This window comes from Castor canadensis, chromosome 7, assembly GCF_047511655.1.
Source record: "Castor canadensis chromosome 7, mCasCan1.hap1v2, whole genome shotgun sequence".
NCBI lineage: Eukaryota > Metazoa > Chordata > Mammalia > Rodentia > Castoridae > Castor > Castor canadensis.
Window position 1 is genome coordinate 55,016,048 of NC_133392.1, and position 17,758 is coordinate 55,033,805.

At 38.8% G+C, this 17,758-nt stretch overlaps 1 long non-coding RNA gene and 1 pseudogene across 1 annotated transcript in view; one reads left to right on the plus strand and one right to left on the minus strand.

The window, feature by feature from the left end:
• LOC141424624 (uncharacterized) overlaps positions 1-17,758 on the plus strand; it is a 280,393-nt gene that overhangs the window by 3,018 nt on the left and 259,617 nt on the right. The window lies entirely within an intron of this gene.
• On the minus strand, positions 1,426-12,617 carry LOC109675551 (succinate dehydrogenase [ubiquinone] iron-sulfur subunit, mitochondrial pseudogene; annotated as a pseudogene).

The window sequence follows — 17,758 nt, forward strand, 5'->3', positions numbered from 1 at the left end:
AAGTTTATACACTTGGGCCCCAACATCTCTCCATCACATCCTCTGTACTCTCTGCACCTCTCTCCAAGACTGTGGTTACTACCATCCTACTATCTGTTTTTATGACTTCAACTTTTTTAGATTGCACATGATACTGTAGAGTAATTATATTTCTTCACCTGGTTATTTTCACTTATTGTAATGGCCTTCATTTGTTACAAATGGAGGCCATGTTGTCATAAAGAGGCAGACTTCCTTCTTTTTTATGACTGAATAGTATTACATTGTATACCACTTCACCTACCATATTTCTTTACCCATTTATTTGCCATCAGAACCTTAGGTTATTGCCATATCTTGGCTATTGCAGATAATGTTGCAATGACCATGGGAATGCAGATATGTTTTTGACATAGTGTTTTCATTTCCTTTGGCTATAAGCTCACTGGTAGGATTCTTGATCATATGGCAGTTCTAGTCCTAATATTTTGAGGAACTGCTATACTGTTTTCCATACTGACTTACCAATTTACATTCCTACCAATGTATGCAAGAGTTTTCTTTTCTACTTTCTCTTGTCAACAATTATCTTTTCTCCTTTTGATAGTAGGCATCCTAATAGACGTGATGTGATTGGCATCTCATTATTTTGTTGATTTGCATTTCTTTGATAATCAGTGAGCATGCCCATTGGCCATCTGTGTGTCATCTCTTGAGAAATATCCATTAAGGTCATTTCCATTGGGGACTGGAACCCAGGACTTTGTGCATGCTAGGCAAGTGGTCTACCACAGAGCTACACCCTGAGCCCCATTTCTCCATTTAAAACTATTTTTATTTTTATATTTGAGTTTTGAACTCAGTTGTTTTATTTTATTTTGTTTATTTTAGATATTAACCTCTTATTGGATATATGGTTTGCAAATATTTTCTTCCATTCCATAGGTTATCTTTTCATTTTCAGCTTTTTAGTTTGATGTGACCTATTTGTTTATCTTTGGTTTGGTTCCTTGTGCTTTTGATGTCATAGCCAAAAAAAAAAAAAATCATTGCTGAGACCAATGTCAAAGACCCCACCCCCCAAGTTTTCTTCCAGGAGTTTTACAGTTTCGGTTTTTGCAGTTAAGTCTTTATTCTACTTTGAACTAATTTTTGTGATAGATTATATGATACAGGCTGGTTATCCCTTATCAATAATGACTGGAGCCAGAGAAATTTAGATTTTGGATTTATTGCACATATACAATGAGATATCTTGGGGATGGGACCCAAGTCTATACATGAAATTCATTTGTTATATATATTTTTTGTTAATAAAGTAGAATTTCATGTGTTTATTTAACATTTTTGTTATGCATGCTGTATTCATGGAAAATCAAGACATCTGAAAGAATTTGAGTTAGTCCAGTTCTGACCTGGTTGTGCACCATGTTCAGCTGAAGTTAGTTACACTGAAGCTTTCTTCTCCTTATAGGCTGCCATCATTTTCTTGATTTCTGCGATAGATTTTCCTGGATTCTGACTCTTGGGACAGGTCAGTGTGCAGTTCATGGTGGCGTGGCAGTGGGATAGAGATAAGGGATCCTGTAGCTTGGCCAGGCACTCCTCTTTGAATAGGTCTCTTCAGTGGATCATCCAGAGGTAGGCCTGCACGAGGACTGCAGGTACTTGTCTCAGTTCCACCAGTAGCTGGGACAGCTGGTGTTGCTGTCAGCTGACAGCAGGTGCAGAGGATGCACTTGTACAGCCTGTCCAGTTTCTCCAAGTCCTCCATGGACTGCAGATACTGCTGCTTGCCTTCCTGAGTTTCAACCCTCTTCTTCAGATAGAGCTCAATAGACTTGTGCTGTTCATAGAAATTGCTCATATCGTGAACGAGAGCCTTAATCCCATACATGTGAGGAAGAAGTTAGATCTTTAAGACTTTGTTGAGGTTGGTGTCAGTCCTCTGGGTGCATGCTAGAATGTTACCTCTATTGATGTTCATTGCTCAAGATACCTTTTCTGTGTGATCTTCAGAAGGTCAAGGTCAAATCAATTTCATTTTTAATTTTGATGAAAGCATCCAACACCATGGGACCACATTTATTCAGATCAACTTTGTAAGTCTGCATACAAAGTTTATCTCCAGGTTTCTCTGGGTCCCTTTGGTAGATGGCAAATTTCTTGATGCTAGGAGCTGTGGCTGCAGCTGTCTGGGCCCCATGGTGGCCTGAAGGCTGGTAACTGGGAACCAGTGCCTCAAAGAGATGCCATCTTGGCTTGTGATGTCAACCCCATCCTTTAACCCTGAGATTATCTTCTCAACCCCATCCCATCCTCTGTGAGCCACCTCATTTGTTATATCTTTTTAAAATTTTATTGTGCTGCATGGGGGCAATTGTGGCGTGTATAAATGTTCTTACAATATATCAAGTTTATCACACTCAAATTCACCCCCTCCATCATTCTCCTTTGGCCCCCTGCCCCGTTCCTGGAATAGTTTCAGGCAAGTATCACTTTTCCATTTACATATTTCTTATATATATAACCTGAAGGGAATTTTTTGCAATATTTTTAATGTGGCTGCATTTTGACTGTGACCTGTCACATGAGGTCAGGTGTGGAATTTTCCACTTTACATCATGTCAACATTCAAAAGTTTTGAGTTTTGAAGCATTTCTGATTTTGGATTTTTAGTTTAAGGATGCTCAACCTGTAGTTTTGCTTTTTTAATTTTTTTTGTTTTCAGTTTAATTTATGTTAGTTTGTGTGCATTTTAAAGTGAAAGTTAAAGCATACTAACGACAGAAGCTTCATAGTGCTGACCAATTTTAAAACAAAAACACTGATCATTTATACACATTCCTCATCTTTAATTTTACATCGTGTTATACAGAGGTACTAATAACACACACACACAAATTCTAATTCCTTCTAAGCTTTTTGTGAAGCAGCAAGATGACAATGCATTGTGGCACAGCATAGGTGGTTCCTAAGAAACCTCAGCAGCAGTATTTGGTGAATGGTTATGCATAGAACTGACTTGGAGATATGTTAAACATCCCTCATAAAACAGGTAGCACACATACACTAACATAGAAAATGTAACTGTTATTAATATAACTCTTATTCTTTGAGTTTAAAACTCTGGGATACTTTAAAAGCAGGCAATACAAAGTGCTTTATTTGAAGACTCCATAACTGAATACTAACCTATTAGTCCCCTGAGAGTCTATTCAGTTTTGAGAACTGGTCATGGGCAAGTGAACTTCAAATACATACAAAAGCACTTAACTTGCCAGTCAGTCAAAATCTAGTTAACATTGGCTACATGCTCACTAAAACATACCTGTTGAGAAAAACTGACTTTAAAATTTCATTGTTGATTTACAATAACTTCAAAAATTGATAAGGGAAAAATTGCTAACAGGGAAAAAAGCATTATCTGTTTTTTAATTTTTTGAAGAAAAAATGTTGTAAGAGTCCAAAGTATAGTTTTCCCAACACCATTTATTGATGATATTTTCTTTTCTCCATTGCGTGTTCTTGGCACCATTGCCTAAGAGTAATTGACCATATCTATTATTTCTGAACTCTGTATTCTGTTCCATTGTTCTCTGTTTCTGTTTTTATTCCAATCCATACTATTTTGATCACCATAACTTTGTAATATAGTTTGAAATCAAGAACTTTGATACCTCTGTTTTTTTTTTAATTCAAGTTTATTTTGGTTATTCAGGGAAATTTGTAGATCCATGGAGATTTTAGGATTGTTTTTGTATTTCTGTGAAAAATGTCTTTGGAATTTTGACAGGGATTGCATTGAACTTGCAGATAGTTTTGGGTAGTGTAGACATTTTTAGAACATTAATTCTTCAGATCCATTAACACAAAATATCTTTCCATTTACTTGCGTCTTTTTTAGTTTTTTCCATTTATGTCTTATAGGGTCCATTGTACAGATCTTTTACCTCCTCAGTTAAACTTATTCCTAAGTATTTTATCATTTTATTTCAGTAGCCTTTATAAGTGGGAGAGTTTTTGGAGATTTGATCATTAGCATATGGAATCACAACTGATTTTTGTATCTTGAAACTTTAATTAATTAATTTATTTTTAAGATTTTGTGGAATATTTAGGGTTTTCTATATATAAAATTATGTCATCTGCAAACACAGATGATTTAACTTTTCTCCTTCTGATTTGGATGCCTTTTATCTCTTTCTTTCTTTTGTCTAATTGCTGTATGGGACTTTTAGTACTAAATTGGTTAAAAGTGGTGAAAGTGGGAGCCCTTGTCTTGTTGATCTTGGAGGAATGCTTTTAGCTTTTCACCACTAAATATGATGTTAGCTGTAGACTTGATGCATGTGGTGTTTATTGTGTTCAGGTATATTCCTCCTATTCTAATTAGCTGAGAGTGCTCTTCATGAAATGATGTTGAATTTTTGTCAAATGTTTTTATGTAACTATTGAGATGATCATGTGTTTTTTTTTGTTTCTCATTCAGTTACTGTGGTCTACCATATTGATTGATTTGTGTATGTTAAACTGTCTTTACATCCTAGGGATAAATTCAGCTTGATAATGCTCTATTATTCTTTTTAATATGTGGTTGAACTTGGTTTGCAAGTATTTTGTTGAGAATTTTTTATTTATGTTCATCAGGGATATTGACTTGTAATTTTCTTTTCTTGCAATGGCCTGTCTTTTTGTGTATCAGGATAAGTCTGGTCTTGTATAAATTTGGTAGTGTTTTCTACTCTGTAATATATGTAGAAATTTGATAAAGGTTGACATTAATTTTTTAAATATTTGGTGGAACTCACACAGGAAATGGTCTGGTCCTGGGTTTTTCTTTGTAGCTAGGTTTTTGATTACTGGTTCAATCTTCTTACTTATTATTTACTTGGATGATTCAGTCATAATAGTGTGTATGTTTTTCAGGATTTATCATTTTTTCTAGGTCCAAGTTTCTGAATTATGGTCTCATGATCTTTTGTGTTTTCATGTTATCAGTTGTAACATCTCTATCATTTAGGACTTTGAGTCCTGTTTCTCTCTTTTTTGGCTGGTTTAGCTAAAGGTTTGCCACTTTTAGATCTTTAAAAAAATTTCTTAATTTTGTTCACTTTTTCTTTTTCCCTGTTGTGGTACTGAGGCTTGAACTCAGGGCCTCATGGTTGATAGGAAGATCTACCACTTGAGCCATGCCCTAGCCCTTTTTTGCTTTTTTAGGTATTTTTCAGGTATGGTGTCTCATTTTTGCCTGAACTGGTTATAGACTGTGATCCTTACACCCATGGCCTCTTACAAAGTATGGATTGCAGATGTGTACTACTGCACTGCTTAGTGCACATGGGGTCTCACTAGCTTTTTGCCAAGGCTGGCCTTGAACTGTGATCCTTTCAATCTCTGCCTTCCAGGTAGCTGATATTATAGATGTGAGCCACTGCGATTGACATTGTTGAAATTTTCAATTGCCTTTCAGTTCTCTTTCATTTATTTCTGCCCTAATATCTATTATTTCCTCTTTCTGCTAACTTGAGGGCTTAGTTTGTTACAGTTTTTCTAGTTCCTTGAGGCATTATATTATATCATTTACTTGAGGTCTTTTTCCCTTAATGTAGGCATTTAATAACAGGCTTCCTATGGAACTTTTTCTGCTGCATTCCATAAGTCTTGCATGTTGTTTTCATTTTTGATAATTTTTTGGTTTAACCTTTGAATGACTGATTGTTCAAAAGGGTGTTATTGAATTCCCACCTATTTGTGAATTTCCAATTTTCCTCCGATTGTGACTCCTAGTTTTATACTATTGGTCAGAAAAGATACATGATATTATTTCCATCATCTTAAGCATGATGTGTTAAGCATTGTTAACATTTGCTTTGTGTCCTAATATGTGACCTATTTGGGGAATGTTCATTGTGTGGTTGAGAAAAATATGTATTCTGCTTCAGTTGGATGGGCTGTTCTATGTATGTCTATTGAATCTGCGTAGCTTACAGTATTATTAAAGTCCTTATTGATTTTCTGTCTGGATGAGCCATTCATGGTTGAAAGTGGGATATTGAAATCCTCAACTATTATTCTATTGATTTATTTTCTTCTCTTCAGTGCTGTTATTATTTGCTTGTTATACTTAGGTGCTCCAATGTTGCGTGCATATATACTTGCAATTGCTATAGTCTCTTGATTAATTGACTGCTTTATCGTTGGATAGTGACCTTCTTCGTCTCATGATGGATTTTGGCTGAAAGTTAGTTTTGTCTGAAGTCAGTATAGCAACTCCTGCTTTTTTTTGGTTACCATAGCAAGGGATATCTTTTTCCATCCCTTCATGTTCAGCCTACATATGTCCCTATAGAAGTCTCCTATAGGTAGCATATTATGTCTTGCTTTTAAAATCTACTCAGCCATTCTGTGTGGTTGGAGAATTTACTTTACTTACATTTAAAATGATTATAGATCACCATTTAGGTTTTTAAATTGCTCTGTAGTTCCTTTGTTCCATTTTCCCTCTATTGTTGTCTTCCTTTGTGATTTTTTTTCTTTGGTGGCACTGGGGTTTGAACTCAGGGCCTCATGCTTGCTAGGTGGGTGCTCTTACCACTTGAGACACTCCACCAGCCCCCCACTTTTTTTAGTGGTATGCTTTGATTCTTTTTCTTTATCTTTTGTGGAGCTACTACAGGTATTTTTCTTTGTGATTACCATGAATCTTACAAAAATATCTTACAGTTGTCTTTTTAAAGCTGATAACAACTTAACTTTAATTGCATATAAAATTTCTATACTTTTACTTTACTGCCTCCATCTTTTAGGTTGTTGATGTCACACTTTACATCTTTTTATATAGCATATCCATAAATTATTTTAGCTAGCTGTTTTCAATACTTTTGTCTTTTCTTCTTTATGCTAGAGTTAAAAGTGATTTATATACCACCATTATAATATCAGAGCATTCCAAGTTTATGTATTTCATTTTATCATGAGTCTTATACTTTTATATATGTTCATACTTTACTTAGCATTCTTTTCTTTCAACTTGAATAAATATTTCTTTAGTACTTCTCATAGGTGGTTATAGTGGTGATGAACTCTGTAGCTTTTGCTGGTCAGGGAAAATCATCATCTTTCTTTCAGTTCTAAAGGACAGCTTGGCTGACTACAGCATTCTTGGCTGGTCATTTTTTTCCTTCAGCCTCTTCCCAGGACCCTTGGTAGATGATACCAGTGGTAGAACCAAGAACAGATCAGGCTGTAGGCAAGAACACAGGGAAAGGGGCTGTTTTTGAATCAGAGCCAAGATCATGCATGGTCAGTGAGCCAGCTATGGGTGCTGGTCACCTGGGTACTGGACTACCTTCTCAAAATGGCCATCCTATCTGAGCCTCAAAGCTCCCATAAAGGTACTTTTGTCCACAAATAGCTGCCAAATTACTGTTGTTAGGGAGGAATACAAACAGTGGACTTCCTATTCTGCTATCATGCTGATATCATTCCCTCTGTTCATTTATATTTAGCAGCAAAGGTAACAGCATGGATAATAATATGAACATTTTCATGGTAAAATTATACTTCTAAAATTAAAATGATTAATGTTTAGGAAGAAACTTTTGTTTCATTACTGTTCTCATCACTACTAATATCACGATCAAAACCAATTAATTTTATCTATTATAATTTTCTACACTGGTGGGACCAAGTAATCACTGTCTTCTTAGGCCAACCACTGTGCTTTCTGACAATAGTAATTAAACAAATGTTCCTGTCAAAGTCTTTATGAAAGCTGTCAAGAACTTGTTTCTATTGTTATACTTTCTGAAGAATCGGGAGGGTTACCATTATTTTGCAGTGTCAGAACTAATATTGGAAACTTCCAAAATGAACATATTAGAATAGAGAATGCCATCCTTTTAAGTTAAATTTTGGGAAGGTGACTGGTAGCATGAAAGGAGGAAGAAGAATATAAAGGAAATTTGCATTTACAGAGTTTCTACTATGAGTTAGATTTAAAGTTTAATGCTTCACACACAGTGGAATGATGATTCCACTTGTTGGGTGTGGGGACCTAAAGTACAGCTGAGTGAGTATTCCATCCCCCATGGAGAGCATTATGAGCCCTGCACCCCGAGAAGGAGTTACATGTTCTCATAAATCTGCCACAGGGCTGATAAACAGAATGCTGTCAAGGTTGTTTCCCCCCAATAAGGGCAAACAGGCCAGCTCATCAAAGAGAGCCCATGCATGGCAATGGAAAGAACCCACCTAATCCTTACCCTAACCCAGAGTTATAGCATCCGTAAAAAACTGCAGCCTTTACCTGAGCAGGAAGTCACCAGTTTCCGGGCTCCACTGCACTGCTCCAACTGTAACCCTCTTCTTTCTCTAATAAATCCTACTTTGTATGTTGACTTTGTTGTCCCATGAGTCAGTCTGTTGCCTCATGAACCAATTCTTTGCCCTGGGAAGGCAAGAACCCTCGACACCAGCCTGCAACACACTCACTCTCCAGTCATCTTTATAGATAACCATTGCCTCTTTAAATTTTTTCCAGTTGATGAAATGAGGTCAGAGAGGCCACTTAATTTGCCCTAGGCCCAAGCCTTGTAAGTGAAGTTCTTGAGATATGGCCTGTATAGCTGTAGCCATGTTGTCCTGTTGTTCTGAAGAAGCATCATATTCTTTGTGCTTTATAGTTTTGTGAAGGACAAAGCACTGAATTTTAGAAGATCCCCATTTCAAGTTTGGTGTGGTTTGGGCAAGTTGCCATGCCTGCATCCCATTTTCCTGAGCTGTGAGAGTGAAAATATTTGCCTCATGGGATTGCTAAGAGGCAAATGAATTAAGTAGGGAATGTGCTCAGCATCTTCCTTGATACAGCACAGGTGGGACAAATGTCAGTCCAGCAACTTTCACTTTGGGTTTTTAATATGTGGAATCACTGAAGTGGAAAAAGTGGTCCATCTTGCTAAAATTCTCAGCCTTACTCTAATCATCTTCTTTGAAGACCTTCTTAAAGGGACGAACCTGAAAGCCCAGGGTGGAAAAGGCCTCCTGTGGGTTCTGTGTCTCTGGACAGGTACTTTGATTTTCAAAAGAATTATTTCCCAGTTTGAATTCTTTCAGAGACCCATTAATTTATAAACCAATAGGAATATATGAAGCACCTACTCTGTGCGAGGTGCCATGGGGGAACATCTCTGCCCTCAAGGAAGATGTAGGGGATGAAGTAAACACATGTAAAATGGCAGTACCAAGGGAGATAGTATTCAGATTTTAAAAAATAACATAGACATATAATAAAAACTCAAAAGTTCTGAAGGTGGAAAGTAAGTCTCTGTCCTGTTTCCACCTTTCTTGTCCTGGTTTTCTCTCCCTTTGATCATCTGTACTAAGGTACAGAAAGCTTCTTTCTATATGCAAACATAGGTACATATAGCACCTTTAAAAATATCAAAATACCAAATGAGACTTACTACGGTACTCTTCTGCACTTTGCTTTTTAAAATGCATAAAATATCTCAGATATCATGCTGTATCAGTAATATTGATCTCTCTCATTCTCTATAATGGAATTCTTTATATGAATGTGTGACACTTTATTTAATAGCCCCTTATCAGTGGTCTTTTAAGTTATTTCCAGGGTTTTGCTACCTGAACAATGCTGCAATAAATTCTCCTGACAAAGCCATAATTAAGGCCTAAATTGTGGCTCAGACTGTAAGTGATTTCCATTTTGCAGTGTGGATGCTAATTGCATTTGAGAAGAGATGGTTTCTTTATTGTGCAGAACTGTCTTGCCCACTGCAAAAAATCATGCTCCCTCCCAAGTTTCAGTACGCTCTTATGTGACAACTACCACCACCAAGACCATCTCTAGAAACTGCAAGGGGAATGATGCTGGGCGGCTGGGAACCAACGTAAGTGTAGGGAGGTAGCCTTCTGGGGGAAAGGGAGTCTGAGCATACTGTGGTTTGAATGTTTTTTTTTTTCATTTTTCTTTTATTATTCATATGTGCATACAAGGCTTGGTTCATTTCTCCCCCCTGCCCCCACCCCCTCCCTTACCACCCACTCCGCCCCCTCCCGCTCCCCCCCCTCAATACCCAGCAGAAACTATTTTGCCCTTATTTCTAATTTTGTTGTAGAGAGAGTATAAGCAATAATAGGAAGGAACAAGGGGTTTTGCTGGTTGAGATAAGGATAGTTATACAGGGCATTGACTCACATTGATTTCCTGTGCGTGGGTGTTACCTTCTAGGTTAATTCTTTTTGATCTAACCTTTTCTCTAGTTCCTGGTCCCCTTTTCCTATTGGCCTCAGTTGCTTTAAGGTATCTGCTTTAGTTTCTCTGCATTAAGGGCAACAAATGCTAGCTAGTTTTTTAGGTGTCTTACCTATCCTCAACCCTCCCTTGTGTGCTCTGGCTTTTATCATGTGCTCATAGTCCAATCCCCTTGTTGTGTTTGCCCTTGATCTAATGTCCACATATGAGGGAGAACATACGATTTTTGGTCTTTTGGGCCAGGCTAACCTCACTCAGAATGATGTTCTCCAATTCCATCCATTTACCAGAGAATGATAACATTTCGTTCTTCTTCATGGCTGCATAAAATTCCATTGTGTATTGTTCTCACCAAAATTCACGGTGAAACTTAATCCTTACTGTAGCAGTGTTGAGAGGTGGGGCCTTCAGGAGGTGGTTAGGCCAGGAGGGTTCTATTGTCATGGATAGGATTAGCATCCTTTCAGAAGGGCTTGAGGGAGTGAATTTGACCTCTTTTTGTCCTTTTGTGCTATGTTCTCCTCTGGAGAACATAGCAACAAGGTACTCCTTGGAAGCAGTGAACAATACTCTCCAGATATCCCACCTGCTGGCTCTTTGATCTTGGACTTCTCAGCATCCAGAGCTATGAAAATTCAACTTCCATATTTTGTAAATTATCCAGTCTGTGGTATTTTGTTACAGCAGCACAAAAGAACTAAGACAGAGCAGGGTATGAGGATGTGCCTGAAAAATGACCAGAGGCAGTCAGCTCATGGTGGATTTTCCCTGTCTTTATACTTACTTATATCCAGAAAGATGGTGAAGTATTTGCAAAACTGATTGGATTGGCAAGGGGTCCTTCACCTTCCATATCCTGAAAGCACTCCTGGTTCTCTGATTCAGCTTCCCCTGCATGTCCCCAGATGCAGCTGGCCCTGCCTGAAGGGGCTTCCAGTCATAGATTTGGAGGCACTGGCATGGTGACTGTGTGCATCAAAAGAGCAGAGAGGGCCATCAGTACAACTGCATGGGGTCACTGACCAGGCTGGGCACTAATTATGCAATGTTTGAATTTTTACTATTTCTATACCAGTGAAACATAAAGTCCTAAAAAGTTAAAGTTGACAAGAAATTTTAAAATGTAATCTCTCTTAATTAGAGAGAGGGTGTCAGGTTAATGTGCACATCAATGTCTTCCTTGAGGGGAAAGGCACAAAAGAGTTCATAGGTAAGGGGTACTATGAACTTGGGGAGAAGAGTAGAGATGTCCAGCCATGCTGAGCTCTGTGCCAAAAGACCATGAGCTAAATCAGTGGCTTCCTAACTCAGTTTTACATCAGAATTACTTAGAAAAGTAATAAAAACGCAGATTCCTGGACTCCACCTCAACATAAGAGATTAGACTCTCTGGGCCTGCCAATTTGTATCTGTGATCCTCAGGTGATTCTTATTGCTTGGTGGTGCCCTGGCAATCAAGCTTGGGAAACTCTATTTAAATAGACTGATAAAACAACTCCCACATCAAAAGAAGAGTGTAGAGGAGCCTGGAGAGCTTCTTGGCTGGCTATCTGCTATCTTGGTAAAGGGAGCAAGCAGATAATATGCTAGGTGGTTAATGATGTTGGCATTTTTTCATTCTGAAATGTTTACAAAAGTAATTAGAAGTCAGATTAGGTGTGATGTTCACTGACCTTTAAGGAGAGCTTGGCCTCAAACAACCAGAAAAGAAAAAAAAGAAAAAAAGAAATGCTATTTCAAAGGTTAATCAGAGCAAAACACAGGATGATTAGCTGGGGATTTCTAGTTTGCAAAAAGTGTTTTATTTGGTATTAAAGATGAGAATTAGGAAAAGGAAGATCATCCCTTTTGGGTGGTCATTTTTCTGGACTTGGAATGGTGTTCTGAGAAAAGACACAGACCAACTCTTCCTAGACCTGCATCTTCCCTGGCTGGCCTAGCAGTTTTCAGCTTTTTGCCCATATTGTTGGCAAGATCTTTTCAACTGTGAATTTGGAGCTGTTATTCAGTGTGATCACATAATCAACCAGGATTGTTGCCCTCTAGAGCCTGTCACCCTGCTTTCTAAAGGCCTCCTTTAGTGCCTTGAGAACTGCTCCCTCTCTTGCCTTCCAGTTCTCACAAGAAGGGATGTGGTTTTGAGTTTATAGGGTGTCACTTTCTTGGCTGTAAGACCTTAGGTTTATATCCCAACTTCTCTCTACTCATCCTGTGCCTTTCCAGATTTTCCACTCTGCTCTGTGCTCTTGGAAGCTGACTCCTGCAGCCCATACCGCTCAGGCTCCTTTGCCTGCTGACTTCCTGCTGGGTTCAGCCTTCTGGCAGGAGGAACTAAAATCTTCCCTGTTTCATTAATTGTCATGGCCTTAGGAAGGGCTCTCACTAAGCTCTGATTCTTACATTTGCCTTCCCACCTACAGCCTGCTGGTTATCACTGGATGCTTCTCCTACACCATTTCTCTTTTCTCTGCTCACATCTCAGAAAGAATCCTTGCAAGAGTCTCTTCAGCTGACCACCTGAAGGCAATTGTTTTTATTCCTTCCTGGTACAATTTCTTTTTTTTTTTTTTTAAGCTGTCAAACAGGGAAGCAAACCTTCCTTTGCCTGTCTTAGTGTAACTGTGAAGATAATGTGAGATAGTTCCTGGGTGGAGGTATTTCAGAAGTGGAAAGCATTTAACTGCAGGGTAGAACCATAGTTGCTGCTGTGGTGATTATTAATAAGGTCTGAGACATCTTTATATCCAAGGCATTTTGGACAGTTTTCTTTTTAAAAAAAATTTTCATTTTATTCATATGTGCATACAATGTTTGGGCCATTTCTTTTCTCCCCCCTTACCCCCACCCCCTCCCTAACACCCCCCCCTTACCTCCCCTTACTCCTCGCTACCAGGCAGAAACTATTCTGTCCTTATCTCTAATTTTGTTGAAGAGAGAGTGTAAGCCATAATAGGAAGGACCAAGGGTTTTTGCTGGTTGAGATAAGGATAGCTATACAGGACATTGACTCGCATTGATTTCCTGTGCGTGTGTGTTACCTTCCAGGTTAATTCTTTTTGAGCTAACCTTTTCTCTAGTTCCTGGTCCCCTTTTCCTATTGGCCTCAGTTGCTTTTAAGGTATCTGCTTTAGTTTCTCTGCATTAAGGGCAACAAATGCTAGCTAATTTTTTAGGTGTCTTACCTATCCTCACCCCTCCCTGTGTGCTCTCGCTTTTATCATGTGCTCATAGTCCAATCCCCTTGTTGTGTTTGCCCTTGATCTAATGTCCACATATGCGGGAGAACATACGATTTTTGGTTTTTTGAGCCAGGCTAACCTCACTCAGAATGATGTTCTCCAATTCCATCCATTTACCAGCGAATGATAACATTTCGTTCTTCTTCATGGCTGCATAAAATTCCATTGTGTATAGATACCACATTTTCTTAATCCATTCGTCAGTGCTGGGGCCTCTTGGCTGTTTCCATAACTTGGCTATTGTGAATAGTGCTGCAATAAACATGGGTGTGCAGGTGCCTCTGGAGTAACCTGTGTCACAGTCTTTTGGGTATATCCCCAAGAGTGGTATTGCTGGATCAAATGGTAGATCAATATCTAGCTTTTTAAGTAGCCTCCAAATTTTTTTCCAGAGTGGTTGTACTAGTTTACATTCCCACCAACAGTGTAAGAGGGTTCCTTTTTCCCCGAATCCTCGCCAACACCTGTTGTTGGTGGTGCTGCTGCTGATGGCTATTCTAACAGGGGTGAGGTGGAATCTTAGTGTGGTTTTAATTTGCATTTCCTTTATTGCTAGAGATGGTGAGCATTTTTTCGTGTGTTTTTTGGTCATTTGAATTTCTTCTTTTGAGAAAGTTATGTTTAGTTCACTTGCCCATTTCTTTATTGGTTCATTAATTTTGGGAGAATTTAGTTTTTTGAGTTCCCTATATATTCTGGTTATCAGTCCTTTGTCTGATGTGTAGCTGGCATATATTTTCTCCCACTCTGTGGGTGTTCTCTTCAGTTTAGAGACCATTTCTTTTGTTGAGCAGAAGCTTTTTAGTTTTATGAAGTCCCATTTATCTATGCTATCTGTTAGTTGCTAAACTGCTGGTGTTCCATTGAGAAAGTTCTTGACTATACCTATTAATTCCAGAATATTTCCTACTCTTTCCTGTACCAACTTTAGAGTCTGGGGTCTGATATTAAGATCCTTGATCCAGTTTGAGTTAATATTGGTATAGGGTGATAAGCATGGATCTAGTTTCAGTTTTTTGCAGATTGCTAACCAGTTTTCCCAGTAGTTTTTGTTGAAGAGGCTGTCTTTTCTCCATTGTGTATTTTTAGTGCCTTTGTTGGACAGTTTTCAATTTTGATATTTGCACGGTCAATGCTACTGAGTAATCCAGGGAGCAGGAAGTTGGGAACAATGACAAAAACATCTACCTACTTTCAAGTGTACAGTCTCATTATGTTTCTGAAAGACAAGGAAGTCTAGATTTATTCTGTTCCTCGTAAGTGGAAATTCCTCCCTGATCCTGGTAACAAGTTGACAAAGAGTCCTAGTTTTCAGAGTTGTATCAAGTTTTCATTTATGTTTGGATTTCATAACTATTTTGTTGAAAGATAATAGAAGCTGTATTAAGGGTTGTTGGAAAGATTTCAATTTAATCTGGAAAGTCTTGAAAACGTATTTTTAAATAGCTGCACACATATGTCATAATTTATGTAACTATTCCCTTATTGTTAAATAGATTGTTTCTAGTTTGGCTCTATGACAAAGTGATGGAGTGACCATCATTGTACTTATTTTACAGCAGTCTTTAAATTATTCAACAGTGCCAACCACAGCTTGGTTCAGGTGTCGACAGAACAGTAAACCAAAGCAAAGTCCTGCTCTCATGAGCTCATGTTCTAGTTGGGGAGATAAACAGCAAACAAATACAAAAAATTAGTAAGTAAAGTATGGTAAGAGCAACCAGTTATTGGGGATGAAGGTTGCTATTGTAAATAGGGAAGTCACAGAAAGCCCCTCTGACTTGGTGACAATCTAGTAGAGATCTGAAGGACATGAGGAGTGTGCCAGGCAGATATGTGGGAGAAGGGTATTCCTGGTGATCGGAACAGCAAATAGGAAGATCTGGAGGCAGGAATCAGCCTGACATGCTTGCTGAACAGCAAGTAGGAAAACCAGGCAGGAGAAGAATGAGTGTTGGAGTAGTGTAAGAGGTGAATCAGAGAGGGATCTGGGGACAAGATCTTGAAGCTCCGAGAGGCCATTCCAAACTCTCTGACTGGCCCTGAAAATGCAGGAAGACCCAGGAGAGTTTGGAGAAGACTTTAATTTTAAAAGGCCCTGTTTGAAAAATGCTCTTAAAAGGTCAGGGATAGAGTGAGGGTGATCAGTTAGGAGGATTTGGGGGTAATTCAAGGGGAGATTATGGTGGCTTGGACTAGAGTTGTCCAAGTGGTGGTCATGAGAAGTGGCTGGATTTTGAAGGCAGGGGTGGCATATTTTAATCATGGATTGAATGCAAGACATGAAAGAATGGAGTTAGGATGACCCATATTTTGTCCAGAGTAATGATTCCTGAAGGACACCTAAAGGAATGTCTGGCTAGGGCAGTAAGTTTAGGTGAGTTTGTCCTCAGGGGATAGTTGTCAGTATATGATCATTGTCTTGCTTGTCATACTGGTCTGGAAGGTGTGTGCTGCACACTTGCAGTACAATAAGCCTGTCCTATTTGTGGATTTATTATACATGGTTTTTACCCATCGTGGTAAATAAATAAATAAACAAACATCTAAAGAAATTTCAAAAATAAAAATTTTAAATTCCCGCATACATTCCTCAACTCAGTTGGTGCAGATACGCTCTCAGCCAGTCCCGTGTTAGTGTTAGTTGTGTTTAAATCCTTGTGTGAGAATTTTCCTGACCTTAATTTTGTGAAAACATGCCTCCCAAAAAGCAAGTGGTACCCAACTAAGGTAAAAATGAATGTGCTTAATTGAAGCGATCAAGTGAAGATTAGAGGTTTGTTGAAAGGCAGCATGTCTTTAGTGGAAGTTGGGCAGCCTTATGGAAAAAAATAAATCAAGCATAGCTCTAACTCTGCGCATGTGTGGTGTTTCATTAACAGTGGTCTCCTTAGAACCAGACACCTGCAAGACCAAGGGTCTACTGTATACAGAAGTCAGGGACACTGCAAAGCCTCCTGGGATGCATAGGCAGTCCCTAAAACAAAGAATCCTCCAACCTCCAAGTGTGCCAGTGCTGAGAAGTCTAGAGTGAGGAAAATCACTTCCTTTTATTAGCCTCTTTCTTCTCTCAGCTTTGCTCTCCTCTCTCCTCCAAATGAGTTTCTTTGCTGCTTCTTGTACAAAGTTAGGAAATGACAGGACAAGCTTTTCCCCTTACCTCTTACCAAACATGATTTTTGAGTTCTTGCAGCCAAATTCAACTCAGTATATGCCATCTCTTTTGTCCTAGTCCCACGTTTTCAGGAGAGGAGAATTGATGGGCATGGTGTTCCCTTTACTTCAACCCTGCATGTCCTAGAGTGAGCTCAGGTAGGCTCTGGCCACTTCACAAGACTGCAGGAAAGGTTGTCTGGGAATGGGTGAGTCAGATAGGAAAATTAATTGTTATGTCCGTATATGATCTTGGAGGATCCAGTCTGAAGATCTGACTCCTGGGGGGCCCTGCTTAGCCTGCAGAATTGTCCAGGCTTCTGCTGTTTCACCCAGGTCTTTTAACTTAGCAGGAAAGGAAAACCATAGGTAAGGAGGAATGCCTAAAGATCTCCTGGGCCATAGTTGGATTCTGGATTCTCACCGAGCTGGACATAAAGAGAAAGCTGCTTGCTGTGTTTTTCCTTTCCCATTTTAATTGAATTCAATTCCAGCATATCTTTGGAGGAAATATCATTTAGAGCAACAAACACTCATCACTAGTGACTGGCAAGAAAAATCAGAGTGGGGAGAATGCATAGGCTGCAATGTACATTTATTGCAACATATGGTTCTCCTCCTGGGTTTCCACTGACTATATTATCCAGGCAGGAACTTGTTTGCGAAGAGAAGGGGTATTCTGCAGATGGCAGCATGTTGGAATTATTGTCAGAAAGAGGAGAGATGATATCAGACTCATATTGAATCAAACATTCAGTTAAGAATTAGTCTGAGATCATTTTTCCATGCAGTAATGAACATGCTAATATTTCCAGCCTACTGTTCCACACAACGAGTGCACATCTCACAAAGGGATGTCTCCGAGGCCTCCAAAACAATGCTATTAAAAATTGTGATAGGAACAGACTGACGGTAGTGAGAAGGGAAGTGTGATGGCTGAGGAGGAAATCCTGGCAACTGAAATGTCTCTTCTCCACCCATCGTAATACCTGCATTTCTTAGATGAGTGAGGACAGCTTTGAGAGTCTTTGTAGAAGGGCAGTTGCCAAGTAATAATTAAACCAAAAGGTGCTGTTCAACTTTTAAAAACATTTTTACTGAGATCTCATTC